The sequence below is a fragment of the Sinohyriopsis cumingii genome, unplaced genomic scaffold (genome assembly GCF_028554795.1).
Source record: "Sinohyriopsis cumingii isolate HCF-2022 unplaced genomic scaffold, ASM2855479v2 utg000160l, whole genome shotgun sequence".
In the NCBI taxonomy this organism is placed as follows: Eukaryota; Metazoa; Mollusca; class Bivalvia; order Unionida; family Unionidae; genus Sinohyriopsis; species Sinohyriopsis cumingii.
This window is the reverse complement of record NW_028315873.1, coordinates 4,191,100-4,204,661: the sequence shown is the minus strand read 5'-3', so window position 1 is coordinate 4,204,661 and position 13,562 is coordinate 4,191,100.

Sequence of the window (13,562 nt, the reverse complement as noted above, 5' to 3'; positions counted from 1 at the left end):
CACAGTCCACCGTGTCCGTATTCAACACAACTCAGTATTATATCATTGAGAAAATCAAACCGAGTATGGTTTCCACGAATTTTTCTTTCATGCAAAATGAGCCGCAACTGACGGAACAGTAAAACAGTTGCTCAATAGTTCGTCAGCGTCATTAGTATATTGCAGCGCAAGATTTTTCATTTTTTCGTGGAGAAGATCTGTACGATAAATAACGCCATTCGGTCTTACAAACTGATGAAACTAATTTTTTTCTTCCATATTTGATTCGTCGTTAGAACTCTGAAACAGCCATACTGACACAGGTTCGTTTTTACTTATCTCGTTAATAAAATCAAACATGTGTCCGCGATAGTATTTAACAGTTCGATCTCGTGGAAACACTGTTACTGCTCTAATCCAAGCGTGCGCATTATGATCAATAATTTCGATCAACAGAATAAGTGCAAATGGTTGCTGATCTGATCATTACCTGCAATAAACCCTGCAGGAAGGAATTCTGCGGGATTCACTTGCAGAGCGTTCTTAGAGGTTGTTTAGGACCGAAAACGTGTCTGCGATGTGGTGTTGGAGTACGAGGGAAAACAGAGTTATGTGCGAAATGTTGTGCAAGCAAAAAATCGCGAACTTAAGAGATATTATGATCACAAAAATAATGTCAGTGACGGAGTTATACAATCCGTGGAGAATTAGCTAAATAAGTTTTCAGACAAATTATTATTTAAACAAATGTTATTATTGTATAATGGAGCAAAATGAATTTGTCCCACTTCCTATAATAATAAACTACCGATCAAATCGTTATGTTATGATAAGACACGTCAGAGAAAAGTACCAGTTGGTTCTGTTAATAATACTGGTTATCTCATGTTCACGTTTCGTGCTGATAAAAACAAAAATTATATCTGTCACCGTTTCGCATACGAGTGTCACACAGGGTTGATCAAAGTTGGTCTTGTGATCGATCACATCGACGGTATGAAAACCGTCAATAGTTTATCCAATATTCAAGCTGTTACACAGAGCGAGAACTCTGCACGTGGTAATACTGATAAACATGAAACATGAAAAATTTGCAAGACTAGTTAAATCTACAAACATAGAAACTGGCGAAGAAATTATATTTCAGTCAATAAATTCTGCTGCGAAATTGATATTAACTCGCGTGTGGTAAAATACATCGCAGATAATATAAACAAATCTACTCTTTCCAAGAAATATAAACAAAAAATTATTTTCCAATATTGTTAATGAGATAAATTATCAACACTATCAAATAATTACGTAGAATTATATTTGTTAACAATTTATTTTAATTTTTATTTTGGGTTTCTGCATTCTCCAATCGTATACTACTTATTTTTTCGACTTGAGCGAAAGGGAGATAGTTCTGTAATATAACTTTCCCCGTAGACGTCTGATTTTTGCTACCGTAATGAGTCAGTGAAGCAGATATTTATGTTTTTTTAGCTTACAAAATAGAAGAATGAACATATTTTACATCGTACAATGTAGCGAGTAATTTTTAAATCTGTTACGAGAAATCGAGGCAGAACACGCTGTTAGTGCAGATATTTACAAACTGTTCAGAAACCGCTGTTATAATGCAGAAATATTTCAACCGATCTGTAGGTAAGAAAACGTTTGATGGTGCAGTGGTACGAGATGTACATATATTTTATCAATGCAGAACACGGTGTTTGAGTGCAGATATTTATGATCTGTTACGAGAAGTCGAGGCAGAACACGCTGTTATATTTATATATTTTTACAGTGTGTTCAGAAACTGATCTGTAGGTAACTATAAAATATTTGATGGTGCAGTGGGTGAAAAATATTCCAGTTTAGGATGCTTTCGCTATTATGATAAAAGACTATTTTTTTCAAGGCAGAAATATATACAATCCATTCAGAAACCTCTGTTTTATTATATCCCTACAGAAATATATACAATCCATTCAGAAACCGATATAATAATTTCTGAAACATATATTTGTCAGATGATTCCGTGGCCTATTGCCAGCGCGTAGAATTACTGAACTCGAAGCCCGGTGATAGAGTCCCCATGGCTTACAATTGTCGGTGATTACGCTTATTAGTGATTTTTATAATTAATTGTGGCACCGCCAGCCCTCAAAACTCAACAGAAAAAAAAGATACCCTACCACGTCACCGGTGGTTGATACATGTTTTGTATCACCCACGAGCTGTTTATATGGGGGGTGTCAAAATATGTTGAGCGTAGAGAATGGCCCCATATTTGTTTGTGCCGTCCTTAATTAAGATTTCTGCTTGTACTGTCATTCATTCATTGTATATATTTCATGTACCCCTTGAACTCGCTAGAACACTCAATTAGTGGTTCATGTGGGGATTGTCATTCATTGTTTTTGTTTGTACCGTCATACATTCATTGTATATATTTCATGTACACCCTGAACTCGCTAGAACACTTGATTGGGGGTAAATGTGAGGATTGTCATTCATTGTATATATTCCCTATATGTTTGTGCCGTCCTTAATTAAAATTTATGTTTGTACTGTCCTTCATTTATTCATTCATTATACATGTTGTGCTGTCTTCACCGAAAACTCGCTAGAACACTCGACTAGGGGTTCATAAGGGGATTATATGTTGTGCTGTCTTCACCAAGCACACCCTCTTGAGCCTGTAGACCGTTGTTTGACGGCTTAGGGACTCTCATAGGGGATTGTGTTTCGTGCATCCTCCTGAACTCGCTAGAACACTCGATTAGGGGTCCATAAGGGGGTTATATCTTGTGTCGTCATTCATTCATTCATCAGAGATGTTGTGCTGTCGTTGAAACATCCTCCTGAACTCGCTAAAAGACTCGATTAGGGGTTCACATCGGGAGATATTTTTTCGATATATATATATATATATATATATATATATATATATATATATATATATATATAAATACACTGTATAATAATGAACTACGAAAATATTAATGATATTATTTCTGCTATTAAAAAATTAGAAAAAATGGAATTAATATATCTGATGAACTAAATCCTGAAAAAATGATTTCTGATTTTGAAATTTTACAAGAACGTAAGAACCAAGGAATACACACACTATCATCCGAATACAGGTTCATAAAACGAATCCAGGCTGCGATGTATCAGTCGCTAGCTACTATAGAAGATGATCAAGTGAAGGAATTCTTTCCACTTTCTGCTGAAGTACAAAAAATTAGATCGGAGTCATCCCACGAATACGATGCAAAAATTAATTACTACTCGTATAAGACAATGAAGAAAAATTATGACAGCGACTAATTTTTTTATCAGAAATATTTATATAATTATATTTTATTTTATTTTCCTGAAATATATTTATTTTATTTCATATTATTCAGAAACAGTTATTTTTTATCAGAAGTATTTTTTCTGAAATATTTCTTTTTTTCTGAAATATTTTATTTTATTAGAAACATTTTTATTTTTTTCTGAAAATTCGATCATTATATATAATTTTCAGTACCAACTATCCCATCAAAATTACGAAATTGATTGGTTTGCACGATTCTGAGTATCAACTACTACGGAAAAAATAAATAAATATTTCTGATAAAATAAAGTATTTCAGATAAAAATATTTCTGATAAAATAAAATGTTTCAGACAAAATGTTTCTGATAAAATAAAATAAAATATTTCAGAAAAAATAAAATATTAAGATGAAAGATCTATGATGAAAAATCATTACGATAAAATCTTTAAGACAGAAATCATTACGATAAAAGTCTTTAAGACTTTACATGTAGATTCACAATCAATTTCTCCCCATGCAGGTCAATCAATCATCCTATGTGGTCGGTGAGTTTGAAATTGATTCGTAAGAAATACTGATTATGTGTACGTAGATAAACAGGATTGGTTGGCTCTTGCACGATCAAACTCCCAGAGATACTTGTGGAGTGAACGTGTATAAGATATATCGTTGTTGAGCCTGATTTGAGCTTCCAAGATCTATTTTATAGCTGCCATCGATTACGTCACAAACAAGATTGACTGCGATCGTTGATGTTATATTAATGATTCCTGGTGAAACATGTCTACCACCTCCTTGTGAGTCATTGTTGTGTCTCAAAATAAACTCCGGTGGAGTTATTTTTTCCATGCATCAAGTATTTTAGGAAAGTTTTCGTTGATAAGATCTTTGAGTGATTTCGTCAAGTCGTCGGTGGCATATCCTGGTAGTATAAAATTTAATAAATCTGCTTCATTTATCTTATGATGATCAAGATACGTTTGCTTGGTACTTTTACCTGTCTTAAGCGGAAGAATACCTTCATTTATGATATCAATAAAATACCGATTAACTTATTTAAGATCTAATATAATTTAAATCACATGTATTGCTTCAATAATTTTCCTTTTCAGATCGTTATAAGGATACTCCAGGATATATTGTTTAAACAACTGTGTTAATGTTGTTGATGTGTTTGTAAACTCGACCTTAATTTCGTCGGATATAATCCTGACATATTCTTCACCAACATTTGTGGATGAAGCTGTCACATCAACAACAACAAAATGAGGAAATGTTGGTGTAATAAGTTTTCTACCAGCAGCAGCAACAGAATCTCTCCATGCTGGATACTGACGAGAAAATCGATATCCTGGAAACGTTATAAGTTTTGCTTCGTCAGTGAGAAATTCACTTAACTTCGGTTCTGATGATCCATGATAATCTGACGGAATTTCAGGCCAACCTAGTACGGATCTTATCGATGATTGATAAATATCAACGGCGTAATCAGGTGAATGTGTTTCAATCGTTGCTGATAATGTTGGCTCATGAACGTTAATTCATATTTTTCTTCTTTTCCTGTTATTGATTTTATTCTACGTTGAAATTCTTCATTGATTTCTTCCTCGACCTCATAACTGCCAATTGATATTCCAACAACGACCCAATCTGGTGCACCATCTGGTTTGTTCTTGTTAACAAATACAAGCGAATTATTTGCTGGTGTTCCATTAAATGACTTTGATCTGATGTTTGGCCAGCTGTAACATACTCTTAATTGTGCTAACGCGATTTCATTTGCACGAATCGCAGTTGGAAAATTAACACTAAGTTCAGGATTAGTCGAGCTTATCGAGATCATTGTTGTTCTTGGTGGAGCTGTGTTTGTCACGATTTGTTGAAGTAGTTCCTGTGATGTCATTATTAACACTAGTACCTTTAACAGCACTGATATATATTTTAATCATTTCTGAAAACTCAAAATCAGATATTATTCCATCACTGAGGCTTGCTGATAACAACGAATATAACTTCGAGTATGCGACCGTCGCTGTGTGTAATTTTATTATGTAATCGGATAAGTTTTCATTCATGCAGGTGCATATATTTTGCAATAGTTGTTGCTGCTGAAATACAGATTGTTACGGCTACTGGTGCCATCATCGTCATTGTTGACAATATAACACCTGTTTCAGCAACAACAGCGGATACTGAATAAACAATCACTTCGACGATAACCAGTCGTCGACGATAACCAGTGGTCGTCGATATTTTTTTATTTTCACCCTATATTGTTCGATGATAACTTTTAATTTTACTTGCCAATCACGCGCTTGATTGTACCTGTATTGAGATGCATCGTCGATTGAGGTACTCATTATATTTTATGCAGTAGCCAATTTAGGTGTTTCAGCTACAAATTCCAAACACAACGTACACCAGTAAGATGTTGCGGTTAATTTCTTATCAGCTGCTTCCAGAATAAATATTTCTCCGGTTCTTCGTTTAATACAACAGAAACAATCCCAGAATCGGTGGAATGATGCCATGGATACGTTGAAAATATCTCGAATTTTGCAGCACTGAAGACAGATAGCCTGTACACGCCAGTGACTTTTGCGGCATATTTAATAGTTTTATTCTGTGTTGACCATGTTGCAAATCCAGATGATACCGTGTATACGATGTTGGTAATATGCCCGGGATTTATTCCAGGTGGAATTTTAATCAAACTAATTTGTTATCGATCTCAGGAATCCCCGCCACGATGTCTTCGAGTGTTCGTTTGATCATGTCGATGTTTGTTTTGATATCAGATAGTTTTGCGTCAATTGTGGGCGGAGTACCAAAAAATCCGCTGCGGTTTCGTTAATTTTTCTAAAATTTCTATTGAGATTTGTGAACGCGTTTACGTGAACATCAAACTCGGCCCGCAACGTGGATAATTTACCATCTACAGTGTTATAGTTGACGTCGACGTATTTGTTCGTTGCTGCTTCTTCGTCGGATGTTGGATCCCTCAACACTACTATCTTATTCCCGTTCATGCTGAGTTCTCCCGTCATTGTGTCACCGGTAATTTTCACGCGATTAGCAACGCAACTTAGAATTTCATATCTGTTAGTTGTAAACGACATACTTGAGTCTCTGATTTTTCCGCTGTCAGTAAACACAGGGATGTTATCCGTGACCGCACCGAGTACTCGTCGAACTATGTCATTCCATTTGATGTTACTCGTTTTCAAAACACCATATCGGTCCTGAAAACCAACAACTTCATCTCGGTCATCTTCAGCAAGATTCATAATATCGGCAAGTTCATCTTTTGTTGTGTACTTTGACAAATAGATGTCATCGGATTTTTTCTTACTTTTTTTAGTTGTAGAGGAAGATCTTCCGTAAATATCAGCCTTTATATAAGATCCTTGATCTGTTTAAAACACCTTGCGCGCAACGAAGCGGCTACTTGTATAATCATGTACAACTTTATGTGGCGGTTTGGATGATTTTGATATGGTGTTAAGTACATTAATTGCTTCACGGTCGCATATTGGAGGATTTTGTCATTGTTTGTGTTGGTAACGTTGAATACCAAACTTTTTTATGAAGTGGCTCGACATACTTGATAAATTCAACAGGTGGAGCTAAAATAAACAATTCCACGTGGATCAATTGCGTATGATACACAATGAGTACCGGGTCCTGAATTTGAGTCAAGATTAATAATACCCGTTTCGAGTTCATTCGGTTGTTTCAGTAATTGATCTCGCATAAAATCATCTCTAAAGGCAGATATCTTTTGTTGTTTAGCAGCATTAAGTAAATCAAAATTTGGTGCTGTAATGTCTAACGTGTTCCTGGAAGCCTCAGACCTCTTCCCCAACGACATCCTGGTAATCTTAGGCCGCGTCCCTTTTTTGTATCCCTTTCCTGTTGCTTTCTTTAATGCCATTCCAGCAGCGGTTCCAACAGCACCTAACGCGGCTGCTTTTGCTACGGCTGGAGCGGCTGCGGATATTAATGCCGGAATGGACGCGAGAAGTGGAAAAATACCACCTGTTATAACCATGTCCTTGATGGCGCTCGGAGAAAGATGAAATTGAACTCCAGTTTTTGATTTCAGCGCTTTATTGAGATGTTTAATCTGGTTATTTGTCAACGATAATTTGTGTGGTCCGCCACTAGAAATCTGATCTCGCTTTAGTGATATTTTCCCCCGCATTTGTTGGCATTTTTTATTGTAATTTCTACACCTGACTGCGAGTCAGAGTGACATTAACGTGATTGTATGACATTTTGTATATAAATATCTTTTTCTAAATAACACGATTAAAGATTTTCCACTGGTGCATCAATGACTCTCATTCGACCACTACCACCTTCAAGTAACATTGCCTTATCACAAAGAATAACCGCGATTGCTCTGTAGGTGCCATGAATAAGGGGTGGACCATCTATATCAGGAGGATGGTCATTAAGACGAGCTCGAAAGTGTATATCAACGACAGAATGTTTGAATAAATCAAGATGCTCCAGCGAAAAGTAATAAATCGGATGCAGTTTTGTAAAATCTAACTGTGATATTTGCAGCCCTGTGTCTATGTTTAGATCACGTCCCATAAATGTCATCAAACGATGATATGCGCGTGCCACATGATTTGTGGTATAATCTAACGAAATATCTTCGGATGGTTCTTGTTGTCAAAGAAACCTCGCTAACACCGAAATTGTCAAATATCATATGTGAACGTTCCTGACTATTCAACCGATTAGTTTTTTGCAGCGCAATAAAAATATGTCGTGGCGCAGAAAAACCTTGCTGTCATGCTATATGCCATGTAAACATACCACTAACGGTACTTTGAGCAACATCTGTGGTTACTGTTAACCATGCTAGTAATGATTTACCGCCTTGATCCATAAAATACAATAATTTCTGTTCTTCTGTGACCGATGAAGTTAATACCGGCATCCACAGTGAGAGTTTCGTTATATTTACTCTACCAGCATCAGCAACACCAACCCCTCGCCAGATCGTATCATTATCATCACCTTTTCTTACAAGTACAACTGTGTGCCTAACTCCAAAGATGACTTTTCTAACATCTCTGTAAAATCCGAAGATGTGAGACAGCGGAATCGCACACGAAAAATTTCTAGTTCCTAACAGCATTGCTCGGCGTGTTGCAAGTCCCAAGTTGTGATTTCCATTAATACCTTTTATAACATCAAAAGCAGCACCTAGTCTGGCTGCGTGTTCAAAATCATCTGGTTGTGGATCAGATGCAGTATTTTGTGGCGTTCGCAACTTAATATACTGACTATGATCGGCGTTGTCGGTAGTATCCTTAGTAAACATCATTGCTTGACTAGCTGATCTTGTACGATCATCAGAATAGCTTGACCAATTATTGTTGTAGGAACGTTGACATCATCCTGAATCGACTCGATATTTCTTCCATCAATCATGTATGTGGCGCTATCAAATAATGCCATGATCCCGTTGTTGACAAAACCAACTCGTATGCATTATTATCCGTCTTTACAAGTTCACCTTCTACTTCAATAAATGCCTCAGCGGGTAAGAAATATCTACTTGTATCCTGAACTTGAAGTTCGATACACCCCCTTGATTTGGTTCTCTTGCACCATAGGAATAAAACTGATAATCACGTACCGATTTATCCTTGAGGTCCGGTTCATCCATTTTAAATGCTGAGTCGGATATACGTTTAAGCATTTATTATATAACTTTGATTTAAATGATCGTCCTTTGTCAAGCGAGTACGAAGTCCACTTCCTGCTATCAAATTTGCAGTAATATATATTTGTGCTTCATCAGATTCTTGATCCATCAACGCTGCTAGTTTTTTTATATGCGGCTTGATTTATTATTTTACTGACCTCCGCAGGCATAATTTCAGTACTTGGTAATTTTCCTGGTTGTCGTTTTCGTCGTATTAATCGTGCTAGTCTTTCTCTGATTGCCGCGAACGCCTTACCAGCAATATTGATAACTGCACAAGGAGCTTTTCACGAACAACATCAATAGCTTTCATCGATAATTGTTTTGCAACAGGTGCTACTTTTGGAGCTAATCTTCTAAATAACCCTTGAACAACATCACTTAGTCCATCTCCGTAAGTTGCTCTGTAGATTGGTAATAGTGAGTTTACCGCTCTGACATGTACGGGTCTGTAATGTCTATTGTACATGATCATATTATCTTACTTATCATTTATCTAATCTCGGTGACTAATCATCAACGAGTTCATCAACAAGTTCCCGGTAAAAGCTGATATCCATGATGCCGCCGCAAAATAATCGCTGGCAAATATCAGCTGCTTCATTAATTATTTCTGGTAAATTATTTCCGGGACGTTTTGCGCCTATGAGAGCTTGTAACCGTGACACGTCATTGAGAATATTATCAGGACAAACAAAATTATTTCCCAAGCCACTTCAAGTTGCTCCTTCTTCTCTTATTTTCTTAAATAGTCTTACGGGTGATCTTTCTTCTTTTGTTTTTTTAAGTATCTCTTCAGACCCTTTATGTTCCGACATCAACTTTTGCTGCGGTGAAGAAGATTGTTGTTGTTATATTGGTTGCAGAGGTGGAGGAAGTTGATAGGAAGGCTCTTGCTGCGAGAGTTGTTTTTCTGGTATTTTTATTTTTTCTCTATAAAGTCAAGATTTTTGTATTCTAAACCTCTAGCTTGTTTTTTGCTGTAATATATACCCATCTAATAATAGCTTCATTGTTTGTTTTTTCATAATCGGGTTATAAAATATCAGACTTATTAAATATACCAAATAATATTGTTTCGGGTAAATCATTTTCTTCAGTATTTATAATATCTTCGATAAACTCCTCTCTAAATTTTTTAATCAATTCTACGTTTTCTTTTACTGGTTTGGGTTTAGGTGCAAGTTTTTTTCTTCACGTCGGCGACTTCAGTACGAAGTATTCCAATACCTTCAAGCATTTCTTCATCGACTGGTGGAGGTTGAGCCGAAACTTATCAGTTGGAAGATATCGTAAAATCATTTTTGTCTGTTTAGTTCTTCTTGCTATTTTTTCAGTTTGTTCTGCTGTTTGTTTTAATACTGGAAAAATACCCTTTTTCCTCTTCTCCTCGTCCTCCTTAATATCTCCCCATATAGCTTTTTCAGTAGCTGTAATGACGGGTTTAAATAGTTTTTTAGTGTCTTTCTCGTACTCAACATGTGATTGTTGCTGCTATTGTAAGTTCTCTCTAAATGAGCCTCTAACAGGAAGAAATTTCTTAATTGCTTCTAATTGTTCTCATGCTATTCTTGCAGTATGAGATTCAGAGTGAACCATTTTATTATAACAATATTTTTTTTAAATTAATAGCAGCAGGAATAGCGCGACCTCAAGTTGACGTAATTGCGTAAAGCGCGTGCATAATAATCTAGAAAAAATCACAAACAACAATAAGGTAATAATAATTAGAAATTCCATAGAGACTCTCTCAGTAAAGTGTCGAGGCTTTTCTTTTCTTTTCCCCGATCATTTGTTGGAAGGCTTATTTTAGACATTTGGACGTTTTTCAACCATTGGTCTGTTCGCCTTCCTTGCTGCTTAAATTATATGTGGACATCGGATGGAAATATATCTATCAACATATCAGGTTAACTCCATGCAATACATGTAAACGTGATCATTCCTGAATGTGACCATTCACTACACGGTAACTTCATTCAGTACATGTACACGTGATCATTGCTAAAGCGTATTTCTCTTAAAATGTCATGCATCCGCTCAAAATGAAGTGAAATAACGCAACGTTAAACACACGTTTAGTATGTACATTGTAAGGCATCAAACACAATCTGTGTAAAAACATCAATTTTCTTCTATCAATTTCGGACTGCGCTGATGTCCATCCTAGCATTCCCAGGGCAATGTCTGATCTTGTATGTATTGGAAAACATTATAAATGTTTGGCAAAATACCTCAGAGTTTTATCCAATAAAGCGAGGTCACATTTTGATGTGATGCTATTTAACTTGCTAGCGTAGAATATTTGATGGATGACTGTTATATATTTTTACAGTGTAAAAGTCTCGTAGCATTCAGGTTATGAAAAGGGTGCTTTATAAAAGAATATAAAAGTTTGAGTTGTAACAATACAAACAGATTTTTATGAAACATCATTCAAAACAAATATATCGTAACATATGTATTTGTGTTTCTATGCAAAAAGATGGGTCCCTCATGTACCCGTTTCTATCTTTACTAGTGTCTCTGGACATTTGTGTGCCTCCGAACGTGTCACCAAACGTCAGGGAGCACTAACTAACCACCCATCTATCTGATGATAATACATCGGCGTATCAATCCGCCGTCTTGAGGGAATTCTTAAAGTAGTGCAGCTACTTAACATTGCTACCTCCTCACTAAACCATGGTTAGCTCCAACTAATATTTCCGTTATTAAAACCTTGCTGAATTTCGACCACATTCAAGCCGGCATGAGGATTGAGGTGCAGTTTTACAATCAATTATTACTTTGTGAACAAGATAATAAAAAGTAAATACAACATGGCATTTAATATATAGATATATCATGCAAATCCAAGTCACGTGAGATATACTCAACCTGTGGACCATGTTGACCACGGAATGTATTGTGCAACAATCAGACACCTTCTAGTAACTCTATGTCACACTGATGGGGTCTTTGCTTTAGCCTGTAGCCTTGTATGCAGGAACAGTATTCCTTCCATACCTAAGCTCTACATTAACGGTCGCACAAATTATTGAGTAAGGTATCTTAACTCCGGATTTCTAGAGTTCTGCTTTTTCTTGCAATTCGAACCTGTAAACATTGAGTGACACCTCCGTAAGGGAGATCAGGGTGTCTATATCTACGTTTCTAACGGAAAGATTTCCCTTCAATGCATTTTTATTACTATCCATCAAGAATGAATAATGCCGTGTTTGTTCGTAATAAGCGCATGCTGAAATAATAATTATTATATTGTTGCCTGATTCTGACCATAGTGACCGTAAGACATGCGAATCTATCAGCTAAAAAGAACTGACTTCATAACGAAATTTGTTTGAAAAGGCTAAGGCCATACATTAGTTTCAGCAATACTTGTCCAGCACAAGGTAAACGTAACCGCACCGAACTGGTTATGTGGTTATCAGAGCTGAATCGCTTGTCTATTTCTTATTTATGATATCTTCACTCTATTTCTCTCTTTCGATAACAGAGACTTGCTTCTATGAGGTAAGATGATATACTATCATCGCATGTTCTAATCGCAATCAGTAAGTTTAGGCTTAGTAGGGCTGAGAATGCTGGGAACGTTGCCAGTAAGATTTGAGAAGTGATATAATTCGGGAGAAGATAGAGCTCATTTTTAGTCCCGAAAGAGCCGTATGGATATATTACTAAAACAATGAAATGCAATGCTAGACCTTTTAGTCCCGAAAGAGCCGTATGGATATATTGCTAAAACAATGGAATGCAATGCTACACTTTGTAGAATAAAGAAAATAAATAACATCTAAATCGTTGAATTTACACCTATCACATGCAGAAAGATTCTTCAGATGAGAAAAACAACAAAAACTTGATACAAATTTAATGACCAAGTAACTGTATCTTGATAAGAACTTTGATGACCGAGTAACTGTATCTTGACACGAACTTTGATGACCGAGTAACTATCTTGATATGAACTTTTATGAAGAGTAACTGTATCTAGATACGACCTTCGATGACCGAGTAACTGTTTCTTGATACAAACATTGATGACCGAGTAAATTAATCTTGATACGAACATCGCTGACGAAGTAACTATCATGATACGAACTTTGATGACCGAGTAACTGTATCTTGATACGAACTTTGATGACCGAGTAACTGTATCTAGTTACAAACTTTGATGACCGAGTAACTGTATATTGATACCAACTTATATGACCGAGTAACTGTATCTAGATACAAACTTTGATGACCGAGTAACTGTATCTTGATACGAACTTTGACGACCGAGTAAAGTATCTTGATACGAACTTTTATGACCGGGTAACTGTATCTAGATACGAACTTTGATGACCGAGTAACAGTATCTTGATACGAACTTTGATGACAGAGTATCTGTATCTTGATACAAACTTTGATGACCGAGTAACTATATCTTGACACGAACTTTTATGACCAAGTAACTGTATCTTGATACGAACTTTGATGACTGAGTATCTGTATCGTGATACGAACTTTGATAACCGATAACTGTGTCTTG